The sequence below is a fragment of the Adiantum capillus-veneris genome, chromosome 7 (assembly GCF_014529385.1).
Source record: "Adiantum capillus-veneris isolate H3 chromosome 7, ASM1452938v2, whole genome shotgun sequence".
Lineage (NCBI taxonomy): Eukaryota > Viridiplantae > Streptophyta > Polypodiopsida > Polypodiales > Pteridaceae > Adiantum > Adiantum capillus-veneris.
Window position 1 is genome coordinate 100,222,144 of NC_140937.1, and position 13,364 is coordinate 100,235,507.

Consider the following 13,364-nt stretch of genomic DNA (forward strand, 5'->3'; position numbering starts at 1 on the left):
AGAGGTTATAAGTATGAAAGGAAGACAGAGGGTCATTCGCGCGAGAGCTGGGGGCTAAGACGTGGGGCGAGACACGAAGAGAGATGGAGGAGCCTAGAAGATTACCATCTCGAGGAGGAGGCACTTGCGGGGGTTGCATAAATTCAGCATGTGGGCTTGCAGCAGTTCGCGAGGGCAAATTTGAAGTGGCTATTGCATTGCTCTTGCATTCTGACCTTTCCTTTCTTCCCCGTGCAGCACAGCGCTGCTTGCAGCCATGGCAGCTTCTTCTGTGTCTTGGATCGGTGGACAAGGCAACTGACTCCTCGCTTGCAAGTGAATTAGGGCTTCACGTCCTGCACGTAGACACTGGGAAGAAGAAATAGCTGACACTGTCATTACTTTGATTTGGGGGTTGCTCCGGCATACTCACGTTCTGGAAGAGCGAGGTTTGTGAAGGGATGAGACGGTGCAGAGGCCTTGTTATGGGGATTGTGGGGCCTGCTTGTGCACTTGCATCCCGAACTTTAGCTTTATGAAGGTCCTTTATTTTGAAGTTGAAGATATCCGAATAGATTTTTGGATCATGATATAGGCGGTCTTTGAAGTTTTCAAAATGAGTGATGACTGTCATATTCCACCAATTCCACTTATTGCTATCATCACCGTCTCTTTTAATATAGCCTCATCTCACAGAGTCCGGGAAAAACCAAATTCCCAACATGAAAAATTTCCCTGCCCAATTTTTTCAAAGAGGCATTTGTAAATTTGAAAAGGAATCTTCCCTTTTGCTCAAAAAATGAGGGTTCCTTTTCCTCTTGGACCAAAAGTGAAAGGGCATATTTCCTTTCTCCTTACTTTTAAGATTTTTTCAAAGTTTAGAGCTTTACAAGAGCAAAATTAAACCTAAAAATATGTATAACATGATATCATAAGTGGTCTAGTGGTTCTGGACTAGGAAAACCAACAAAAAGTTTACGTTTCATTCTCTAATTTTGAGTTAAATATTTAAACAAGAAAAGAAAAATGTAACCTAAAAAGTAAGTGATAAAACAAAACAATAGTACTCAAAGATACTAATCAAAAAGTTCTCTAAGTTTTCTCAAGAAAGTTTAAAAAATGACTTTAGTAATATAACATTTTCAAAAGCTTACTTGAGTTTTGAGGTCCTTTGAAAATCCATTTGACATAAAATAATTAGTACACCTTGTTTCCAAGCCTTTTCCCTTTAGCAAAGAGCTACCTTATTTTCATCCCCGTAATGACTTTCAAAAAGCCTTTCAACAAAACCTCATCAAAATGAAACATGACAATCACAAAAAGTGTTAGCACAACCAAAATCAACTGAATAAAAGAAAGATAACATTATAAAGGGTGGGCTTGAGAAGTAGAAAAAAACTCTTGAAAAGATGGAGGGTATTCCAAGAGAGGTTCAAAATGTTCCAAGTCTTCTAGTCATGAAAGAGGCTCAAAATACCAATACCTCCAAAAGGTTCTCTTCGAAACAATACTACCTTTCACAAAAGGGTGCTTGAACATCATTTGGTCGACAAAGAGACATAACCGAGTTCATACATGTGCTTTCACAAAAAGGAGTCTCGAAGCATCCACATCAAAAATACTACCATCCACAAAATTTCAAGGTATTCGTTAGCCAAAAAGACATAACCATGTCCATATATGTGCTTACACAAAAAGGATTCTTGCATCCACATCAAGTCATACATCAATGGTTGACATCCCTCCTTGAGTGAAGAGATGTCTATTTGTATCACTTTTCCAAAGCTCCATTGCATTTGAAAGGTCCAAATCATCTCTACCTTCAATGGCAATTGTCATCAATGCATTCAAGTTCTCTATCTCTAGTCGATTCCTCCATTTGGTTTTGATTTTAGTGCGGGCACTAAATCCCCTCTCACAAATTGCACTACTACAACATTGTACAAGAGCAATTTGAGAAAGCTTCAGTATATTAGGGAAAACATCTTTCCAAGTGGCATTATTTGCAAGCAAAGAAGCCATTTCAACAAGGCTCATTTTGGAAAAATCAATGCCGGCTTGGCGTTTGAATTTCCTAAACTCAACCTTGAAGGCCTCCCCATCAAGAATAGGAGCAAATGACACACTTCCAACGCTTTTGGCAAAACCATAGAATAAAGCAATCTTATCACATTCATCATCCCCGTAATCCTTGAGAAATCTCTCATGCATAGGATGTTGAGATGGAACCAATACTTTGATTGCATTCAAAATGGAATTATCAACAAAGCGCTTTTCAAGGCATTCACAAAGTTTCTTTGCAAACTTGAATTGAAAATCTAAAGCTTTATGCAAATCCACACCTTCAACATCCCTTGTGATTTTTTGACCAAAAAACATTGCTACCAATGTAGCACCATGTATTTTTAAAGTTCCAACCCTTCCACTCATTTTAGGCTTGGTATTTAAAAGTTTGAAATTATTTCCTCAACAAAAAAAGGATCAATGAAAGGCTCAATGAGCTCCCCCACTTTCAACCTCTTACTTTGACCATAGAACTTTATAATCTCCTCTATCCCATCACCACCAAAGTTTTTCAAATCTTTTTGAAAATCTTTTGGAGGAGGATATTAAGAAGGAGATAAAAGTTTAAAATGGCTCAAAATAGAGGTATCCTCAAATCTCTCTTTCAAATTCTCAATTATATGGCTTGTGAAAGACTTTTGAAAGATTATTGCATTTTCAAGATCAGAGACATTTTTTTCTCGAGTGAGTTCAATACTCCTAAAATTTGAGCCTCGCATTGACGACCTTAGTTCATATAAAAGTCCTTTGGATGGCCCATAATCAGGAATTATAGGATATCCATAGCCATCTAACTCTAAGGCATTGAGATCAAGGCTAGGTCTCATCACAAATTCACTCTCCATTGCCACAATTTCGGCATCCACTATGTAACATTTAATGGCCTAAAAACTTGTGTGTAGCGGAAATTAGCATGAACATAGTGGGCATTTCATTAGAATAGATTCCTAATGAGAATTACAAGAGTGCTTGGGTGGAGAGAGCAACAAAAAGCATAACACCTAGTTAGATAGCAGTTGATGACCGGATTTTCATGGAGCCGGTCCCCCCTCCAAAAGGCTTTGTATTATGGTTTCTCCCATCAAGAGAGACATTGTACAATACAATTCTTTGTGTTCCTTCAAGACTAGCTAGTGCAATGAAGATGAAAGCTTCATGCACTAAGCAAAACACTTAACAAACACAACATTAATTATCCCGGTTCTCAGACCCAAGACCTCACACACCTTTGAAGATGGTGAGAGCTAGCAGGGTATGAGAGTAGATTGAGAGGAAGAAGGAGTATCGTACGAGAAAGATGTACATCTCCTCACATAATCACTCATATTAGCATAGCTTAGCTTAGTAATTAGCATGGTAGAGGAGATGAGCATGAATTGAAGCTTGGCTCTTGGTTGGATTTGCATCACAAAGCCAAGAGTTGTTGGTGTAGGCCTCCCTTCTCACAAGCTTGGAGTAGGTGGTAAGCTTTCCATTAAAGCTTGAGAAGGAGAGAGAGTCTTCTTTACTTCACACATGAGATTGTGTGAGTGTGTGTGAGTGAGAATGCCTTGCAAAAATCGCTCCCTCTCTCTCTTGGGAGAGCCCCCTTGCTATTTGCTCTTGCTGACCTCCCATTGGACCTCCCTAGAGCTAGCCAATGACAATTAAGCAACATAAGTGATAGCCTTCTAACATGTGTTCCCCTTTCCCCTTTTGTGAGAGCTTAAGGTAATTTAATAATTCATCTAAACTCTCATTGGACCCCTTTGCCTCCTGGCCAATAGGAATCAGGCAAGCCATTGGGCTGCTGAATGCTCATTGGACCACTTGGGAGACTGTCCAATAGTCTTCTAGAGGACTTAATTCTCATTGGTTCTTTTATTAAGTGTTTTTAAATTAATTAAACTAGATTTACTCTAGCCTAATTCTCATTGGTCCACCTCCAAGGCCATCCAATAGAAATTGGGCACACCTTGTGGGCATCTGGGCTAGGGAGCTGACATGTGTCCCTCATTGCCTTTGTGTAAAGGGAGCTTGTGTGTGTGTGTGTGTGTGTGTGACTTTCTCTCTCATCCCCTACTCCCAAGGCTTGCCCCCCCTATGTAGGGATTTGTAAAGACTTTTTGGGTCACACACAAAGCATCCAATTCCCTTAAGGTTGACCTTTGGACACAACCTTTGAATTTTGGAACCTTAGCATTTTGGAAGTCTTAATGGGATGAACCTTAGAGTCTTTTTTAGCCCATTGTTGCACATGGATCTTTTGCAGATGGCCCCCCCTTTGGATCCCTATTTTCCCTCCTTGGGATCCCTACTGTGGCCGGTTTGCTAGTTCAACCAATATTCTAGCTTTTTCTCCCCTGGCACTTCCCCATATTAAATGATCAGTTTAACATGAGAAAATCATTTAGGAGAATTAGATATTGATTATTATGACATTACCTCTGTCTTGAAGTCATAGTCGTCCTCGACTATGGTATAGAGAAGAAAAAGCATATTCATGAGTCCTTTTCTTAGCGGGTAGAGGATCCCTATGTTACCCTATGACATCATTCCACAATGGATGACTAGTCCATTTGGCGCTTGAGAGCATGAGGCTGCCGCAAGCATGTCTGCACATTAGTCCTATCAGTCTTCCATAGTAGAGTGACAAGCTCTACTTGGTGTTTGGGAGACGTCGTCTCTGCAAACTTGATCTAAGCATGCATACTACTTCATTTTTGTTCACAATAAAGAAAAAAAAAAGAGTCTTATAAGACAAAAAAAAAATTGTTCATTTTTTAACATTTTGTACATTTGCTTACTCTTGGGAAGCATTGTAAGCATTGACAAGGTTTAGGTTATCCTTTAATTGTATGCCTTGCATCCATCTAGCATCTTCAAAAGGATAATTCTTAAACTTAATAAGATATCGTCGGATAGTCTTACCGCCTCTTAATACCTTGTCTTCATGTCGGAGAATGGACTCGGGTTGCAGTACCTCCTCTTGGTCCTTGATCTCTAGTGGGTCTTCAATAGTTGGTTCTTGAGGTGGCTCTCCTTTGTAAGGCTTTAATAGGCTCACATGGAAAGCATTGTGTATGAGCCAATGATTGGGCAACTTGAGTTGATAGGCCATCTCATTGATTGGCCTAAGAATGTGGAAGGGACCATAGTACCTTTTTGCTAGCTTAGCGTAGTACTTTTGGTGTCCCGTAGGAATCTTGTCCGTCGTGTGCCTTAATCGAGCCTTGGGAAACTTTAATAAGACCCAATCATTTTCTTTAAAGGCTTGGGCTCTTCTGTGCTTGTCAGCAACAACCTTTTGCCTTTGCTGTGAGATAGAGATAGCATCCTTAATCTTTTGAAAATATTCTTGTAGGTCTCGGCTATACTCATCTGCAGGGAAGATCTTCCCATGTACCTTAAGTAGCAAGGGACTTTTTGATCTTCCCTCAATTACCTCGAAAGGTGCTTTTCCCGTGGAAGTATGTACAGTGTTATTGTAAGCATACTCCACTAAGGGTAAGTACTTCTCCCATTGGGATCTTTGATCTACTTCCGTTACATAGGCTTTTAGTAGATCGAGAATGGTTAGGTTAGCTATTTCACTTTGGCTATCCGTTTGTGGATGATAGGCCGAAGAGAAGTTTAGCCTTGTCCCTAAATTCTCAAAGAGACCCTTCCAGAAATTACTGGTCATTCTAGGATCTCTATCCGACACTATGGACATTGGCAAGCCATGGTACTTGAAAATTTGTGAAATGAAGAGGGTTGCCATTTGATGTGCTTTGATAGTCTTTTTGACAGTTATAAAATGAGCTTGTTTACTGAACTTGTCTACTATCGTCCTTATTCCTGTATTCCCATGGATAGACTTAGGCAATCCAAAGATAAAATCCATGGATATGCTCTCCATTAGGGCGAATTTGGATGAAATAAGGGCTGTTTAGGGTTTCTCTATTCTTGATCTAAGGGTCAAGGAGGAGCCACATTTCCAAAAGTATGGCTCTTTTGTACATGTGTCAAGATCTCCTTCACTTGCTTTTGTAATATTTTGCACTATTTTAGCCACAACTTTTGCATATGAACTCCAAATGTAGTGCTCAAATGGTCCATGGATGGCGCTTGACGAGCTCTATCCAATGAGTACCCATGTTGAATAGATTTGGTAAGATCTTCATGGTCTTTTTTAGGTTGCCCATGTTTAGATCCTTACACAGCCCTTTTTCCATCCAAATTGGCCCTAATGCCCATGGTGAATTAGGGATTGGCAAGGGTTGAAGCAATCCAAGTTGCTTCCCTCTATCAAATTTTGTCTTTTGGCATAACACACATTTAGAAACATACTCTTGTATGTTCACTTTCATGGTAGGCCAATAGAAATATGTTTCAAATCCCTTTAAGGTAGACCGAATCCCTCTATCCCCCGCATAAGGTGGAGCATGAGATTCATACATTACTTTCTCACGTAGTGAGTTAGTAACACATAGTCTATTTCCATAGAGAAGATAACCATCTTGTAAAGTAAATGGTTCTTCTTTCTTCCCTAATGCAAGGGCTGAAATCACATCTCTAAAATCGGGATCAATAGCATACTCATCTATCATTGAAGATAGATCATTGTGAGTTTCTATGGAAACCGCATTCACTCTCGGTCGTCTTAAGAGTGCATCGGCTACTTGATTATGCTTGCCAGCAATGTGAGAAATATGAAAATGAAATTGCAAAATAAAATTTACCCACCTCATTTGTTTGTCGGAGAGCTTGGTCTGCGTCATGAAGTACTTAAGACTTTGGTGATCCGTTCGCAGAATGAAAGGAGTCCCCAACAAATAGTGCTTCCATGAGTCTAAGGCATGTAGAACTGCAAGGAGTTCCTTTTCCTATATGCCTAAAGCTTGCTCAATAGGGTTGAGCCTTCGAATCTCATAGCCTATGGCGTGCCCTTCTTGGAGCAAAACAGCTCCAAGGCAATCACCACAAGCATCACATTGGACCTCAAATGGTTTTGAGAGATCCGGTAGTGTAAGCACAGGTTGAGAGATAAGCTTTTCTTTAAGCTTTTCCAAAGCATTGTTCTCCTTAGCAAACCATGTATACCTAACGCTTTTCTTTGTTAGGTCATGTAATGGTCCCGCAATTTGTGAGAACTTTTGTATGAAGCGTCTATAGTATGCACACATACCTATAAAGCTTCTTAGTTCATGATGATTCCTTGGTTTAGGACATCCTTTTATTACCTCTAACTTGGATGGATTCATTTGGATGCCATCTTGAGAGATAATGTGACCTAAATACTGAATCTCTTGCAAGAAAAAATCAATTTTCTTTCGATTAACATAAAGTTTATTCTCTCTTAAAACTTGAAATATTACCTGGAGGTGTTGCTTGTGTTCGTCTAATGACTTAAGAGTAGATGATAATATCATCAAAGAACACTCCAGTGAAGGTTCGATGAGGCATGAACAGCTTCTCCATCAAGCGGTTGAATGTGGCTGGTGCATTGGTCAAGCCAAAAGGCATGACAATCTATTCGTAAAGACCAAATGTGGTGCGAATTGCGGTCTTTACAATGTCTTGATCAACTATCCTTATTTGATGATAGCCACTTTTGAGGTCAATCCTACTGAAGTAGGTCGATCCTTGTAGCTTATCAAATAGGTCTTCTACCCGTGGAACGGGAAACCTATTCTTGATAGTGATCCTATTTAGTGCTCTATAGTCGACACACATACGATACGTGCCGTCTTTCTTTTGCACTAATAGCATAGGTGAGCAAAATGGAGATGAGCTAGGCCTAACCATGCCCTTCTCAACTAACTCATGCACTTGCCACATAATCTCCTCTTGTTGAGCTTGAGAAACTGTATAAGGAGGTTTTTTAGGCGGTGAACTTCCTGGAAGAAGTTCAATTGCATGGTCATCATTACCTCGTTTAGGAGGTAGCTCACAAGGGATGTCGTCAATAAAAACATCTTGAAACCCCTTGAGAAAATTGGATAACTCTAATTCCTTTTGGTTGCTTTTATTTTCTTTTGCTAAAGCATTAGGTTTATTTTGAGAATCTTTAACAAAAACCATGTACATGGAAATAGAGCTCTGTATTGACTTGTTGAAAGCTGGTGTATGTACAATGGGGATAGTGTTACCCATTTCCTTAGCATCTATATACATGTCTTTTTCCTTGAACTTAAAGGAGATTCTCCTTTGAGGAAATTTAACATTGGCAGCCAGGCGGTCAAACCATGGTGCCCCTAGGATTACATCCTCATGCTTGAGAGGAGAGATAAAGAAGTCCTCTTTGTCCACATAGCCTTGGACATGAAGCCTCAATTTCCCGATTAAGGGAGTGACTGAAGCTTCTTGCCCCTTGAAGGCACTGTCTGCGGGTAGGACATCTCCCATGTCGTAAGCTTGTATGCCTATCTTGGTGGCCAACTCTAAAGATATAAAATTGTGAGTAGAACCAGGGTCAAACCAGGGTCAAAGAGAATAAAAGCATCATGTTCTCTTACCTTTCCCCAAGCATGGCATAGAGGAGATCCTTTGTGGTGAGTTTGGTGAGTCTCCTCCTCTTGGATTTCAACCAAGGAAGCTCTAGGAGGATCTTGGTGGTTGTTCTTTTGGGGACAAGCGCGGTACACATGCCCTTGTTCGCCGCACTTGAAACACCGGTTATCCTTGCGATAACGCTCAAGCTCTTCAAGAGAGAGTTTGTTTTTACCTTTGTAAACTCCCTTCTCTTTAGCTTTGTTGGAGTTGCCCTTAGGAGACTTTTGGACATTGTCCTTCCCCTTAGGCTCGTTGGAACCCTTGTTTTCCGTGGGCTTATTATTTATTTTAGCTCCCGTTTGGAAATTGATTCGAGAGGCCACCATAGTATGGTGTATTACCGCCGATATGGTACGTGGCCTTTGGGAGTTGACATACTCCGCCATTTCTTTGGTTAAGCCCGCACAAATTGGTTGCTTTTGCTCTCCAAAATCCAACTTTTTGAAGAGAATGTCTTTGAGTTGTAGGTCCCAAAACTTGTCTACATATTTGTGGATGGATTCATAGGGAGAGAGCTTTAAGCTTCGCCTTTCGGTGAGTACTTTGTCTTTGGCATCGGTGGCCAAAAATTGCTTCATAATGGAAGCTCTTAAAGCTTTCCATGTTCGTGGAGCTTCACCGTTGGCTCCTAGGCTAGACCACCATTGCCTGGCGGACTTTTGAAAGTGCATAGCTACATGGCGTAGCTTAGAGGACTCCGTGAAGCCCTCATCTCCAAACGCCGCATCAAATTGCTGGATAAAGGCCAAGACTTTGTCCGTAGCACCAAAGGTGCCATCATAGGTAAGGAAAGAGATGCTCTTCCCTCCCTCTTTGAACTTCTTCAGCTTGGATGACCTCTTCCATGCGGCATAGGATTTCCTATGGCCTCTTCTTTTTGATGGTTCAAAGGTTGCACCATCACTTTCTTCAGCATCTCTTTCTTGCCTTTTTCTTGTCTTGATCTTCGTCGTCTTCACCATCACTTTCATAAGAGGAAGAGGATGAAGAAGATGGAGAAGAGGGTGTCCTCTTTCTCGCCTTTTTCTTCTCTTGCTTGTTATCATCCCTCTTTGAATTATGGTGTGGAGAAGAGTGTGATGGTCTTCTCCGCTTTGGTGGTGATGGAGAGCGTTTAGCCCACCGTCTTCGTGGAGCCACCATCTCCGTCGAGGTGGTGGGAGACTCACTTCTTTCTCGTTCCTTCGGTGGAGGCTCTTGAGTTCTCCTTTGGGAAGGAGATGCATCATCAAGAAGTAAATTCTTGAGCCCTTTGTATGGATTCTCTTCTTCTTCCCGAATCGGAGAGAGACCTCTTTTGGGAGTCTCACAAGGAGGCTTCCTAGGTGTTCTCTCATCATGGTGATGAGCTTGGAGAATCCCGTGAGCACGGAGCTGCCGTTGCACTTCACTTTGGAGAGATGGATTGCCCATGGCTTGTTGAAGCCTAGAAACAAGATAGTTAACAAGCATCGGAGCATCATTAATAGCTTGCTCATTAGCAAAATCAAAGTTATCAACATTAATTTCACTCTCTTTACTATTGTCAGCCATTCTAACAACTTTTAGGTGTAAATTTTTTAGGTGTACTTTGGCACTTCAAGCCCTAGTTGCTACTCCTCTTTACCCCTTTAGAAAAAGCACTCAAGCTACTGTACCCGTGGCTTGAATACCATTAATTGCAAGGAATAGAAGAGAGGGTCTTTCAACACCAAAACATCACTGGCTCCTGTCAAGCTTCTAATAGCTCAATAGTGGTTAAAAGCCATAGGCAAGCCCCGTAGGACTCCACTATTAAGACCATAGCTCTCGACGGTGATGCCCCGTTAACTGCACGAAGGCAGGCACACTGCAAGGCTGAAAAATCCCTATTCTACTTACTCACAGGCAATTAATAATACCAACCATTTATAGCTAGCTTGAGGACCTCCCTTCTTGAGAAAGAAAAGCGAAACCTTGTGCTCTGATACCAATGTAACATTTAATGGCCTAAAAACTTGTGTGTAGCGGAAATTAGCATGAACATAGTGGGCATTTCATTAGAATAGGTTCCTAATGAGAATTACAAGAGTGCTTGGGTGGAGAGAGCAACAAAAAGCATAACATCTAGTTAGATAGCATGAAAAATACTTTCAAAAGAGAGAGAAATTAAGCTATTGACAATAGTTGAGGACCGGATTTGCATGGAGCCGGTCCCCCCTCCAAAAGGCTTTGTATTATGGTTTCTCCCATCAAGAGAGACATTGTACAATACAATTCTTTGTTTTCCTTCAAGACTAGCTAGTGCAATGAAGATGAAAGCTTCATGCACTACGAAAAACACTTAACAAACACAACATTAATTATCCCCATTCTCAGAACCAAGACCTCACACACCTTCGAAGATGGTGAGAGCTAGCACGGTATCAGACTAGATTGAGAGGAAGAAGGAGTATCTTACGAAAAAGATGTACATATCCTCACATAATCACTCATATTAGCATAGATTAGCTTAGTAATTAGCATGGTAGAGGAGATGAGCATGCATTGAAGCTTGGCTCTTGGTTGGATTTGCATCACAAAGCCAAGAGTTGTTGGTGTAGGCCTCCCTTCTCACAAGCTTGGAGTAGGTGGTAAGCTTTCCATTAAAGCTTGAGAAGGAGAGAGAGTCTTCTTTACTTCACACATGAGATTGTGTGTGTGTGTGTGTGTGTGAGAATGCCTTGCAAAAATCGCTCCCTCTCTCTCTTGGGAGAGCCCCCTTGCTATTTGCTCTTGCTGACCTCCCATTGGACCTCCCTAGAGCTAGCCAATGACAATTAAGCAACATAAGTGATAGCCTTCTAACATGTGTCCCCCTTTCCCCTTTTGTGAGAGCTTAAGGTAATTTAATAATTCATCTAAACTCTCATTGGACCCCTTTGCCTCCTGGCCAATAGGAATCAGGCAAGCCATTGGGCTGCTGAATGCTCATTGGACCACTTGGGAGACTGTCCAATAGTCTTCTAGAGGACTTAATTCTCATTCGTTCTTTTATTAAGTGTTTTTAAATTAATTAAACTAGATTTACTCTAGACTAATTCTCATTGGTCCACCTCCAAGGCCATCCAATAGAAATTGGGCACACCTTGTGGGCATCTGGGCTTGGGAGCTGACATGTGTCCCTCATTGCCTTTGTGTAAAGGGAGCTTGTGTGTGTATGTGTGTGACTTTCTCTCTCATCCCCTACTCCCAAGGCTCGCCCCCTCCTATGTAGGGATTTGTAAAGACTTCTTGGGTCACACACAAAGCGTCCAATTCCCTTAAGGTTGACCTTTGGACACAACCTTTGAATTTTGGAACCTTAGCATTTTGGAAGTCTTAATGGGCTGAACCTTAGGGTCTTTTTAGCCCATTGTTGCACATGGCTCTTTTGCAGATGCCCCCCCATTTGGATCCCTATTTTCCCTCCTTTGGATCCCTACTGTGGCCGGTCTGCTAGCTTAACCAATATTCTAGCTTTTTCTCCCCTGGCACTTCCCTATATTAAATGATCAATTTAACATGAGAAAATCATTTAGGAGAATTAGATATTGATTATTATGACAACTATGCCAGAGATAGCAGTCACATCAACATAAGTGCATTGAAAGAGCTTACTAAGACTTGTCAAATGAGAGAATCACCCAAGTAATGTGCAACATACACAAATGCAAATGAAGAGATTTTAGCAAAAATGCTTTCTTTTTCCTTTTTGAAATAGTCAAGCAATGGCTCAAGCAATTCACAAAATTTCATAAGGACTTTATGCCTACTCAACCACCGAATTGTATGTATGCCCTCTATCCTAAGAAAGGTAGATCAAATTCATCTTGCAAGATCTTAACTTTTCTAAGCGAGCTACACTTTTTCTAAAATGAGTAGCCACTTCATTCAATGTAGCATCAACATACACCGCAAATGGAAATTCACATATGGTGTTACTAGCGCATAAATTAGTGCGGTGAGCCACACAATGTATGGAAGTCAAAAAAGGATATGCACCTTTAAACCTTGTAGCTACCCCTAATTTTTTGCCAATCATTACTAATGCCCCATCTGAACCAAAGCTTACTAACCTTTTTTCATTTAAGCCAAAATCTAACAACAATTTTTTCAATGAGGTAAATAATCCAATAGATGTGCGATCATGTACCTCCAAAAGATCAAGAAATGAGATTTTGGGCTCATTGCCTTTTATATAAGAAACATAAACAATCATATGTTCATCTATTGAAATATCGGTTGATTCGTCTATCATGATACCAAAACATCGAGACTGACGAACATGAGTCAAATACTCTAACTCAAGTACGTCCCTTCCCAATGTAGTGCACAAAAGAAGCACATGCTTTATCATTTTTATACATGGTCTCAGGGATGTTCGGAGTGTTACATTCTCTAAGCAATTCAAGCGTGGGAACATATTTTGTATAAGAAATATCATTTTTGGCAACAAAATAAGAAACCCGAAACAAATTTTTCATACTATCCTCCATGCCTTCGAAATGCTTGGTAACACAAAATTCAAAGTTTTTTTTCCCACTATGCAATGCCCATGCAAGTACTTTATGTTTCTTTGATCCCCCATGATTTACCAAAGCACTATGTTGTATGTTTATTGCCCCATCTATTCCAAATTCACTTTTACAATGTTTATCTTCTTTGGAAATAGAACAAAACATTTTGGCTTGCACCTTATCAAACTCAACCCACTCAAATTCAGATTTCCACTTGTCATTCCATGCAATTCTAGCTCTTTTACGCCTTTTGGCTTCCTCTAACCCAACGCTTTAAACTTCAATATCATCAACATCATTATCATCAAG

General features: G+C 40.6%; 1 pseudogene; it reads right to left on the reverse strand.

Annotated features, from left to right (window-relative positions):
- Positions 1 to 2,423: 2,423 nt before the first annotated feature.
- On the reverse strand, positions 2,424 to 12,895 carry LOC147454328 (uncharacterized; annotated as a pseudogene).
- Positions 12,896 to 13,364: the final 469 nt, after the last annotated feature.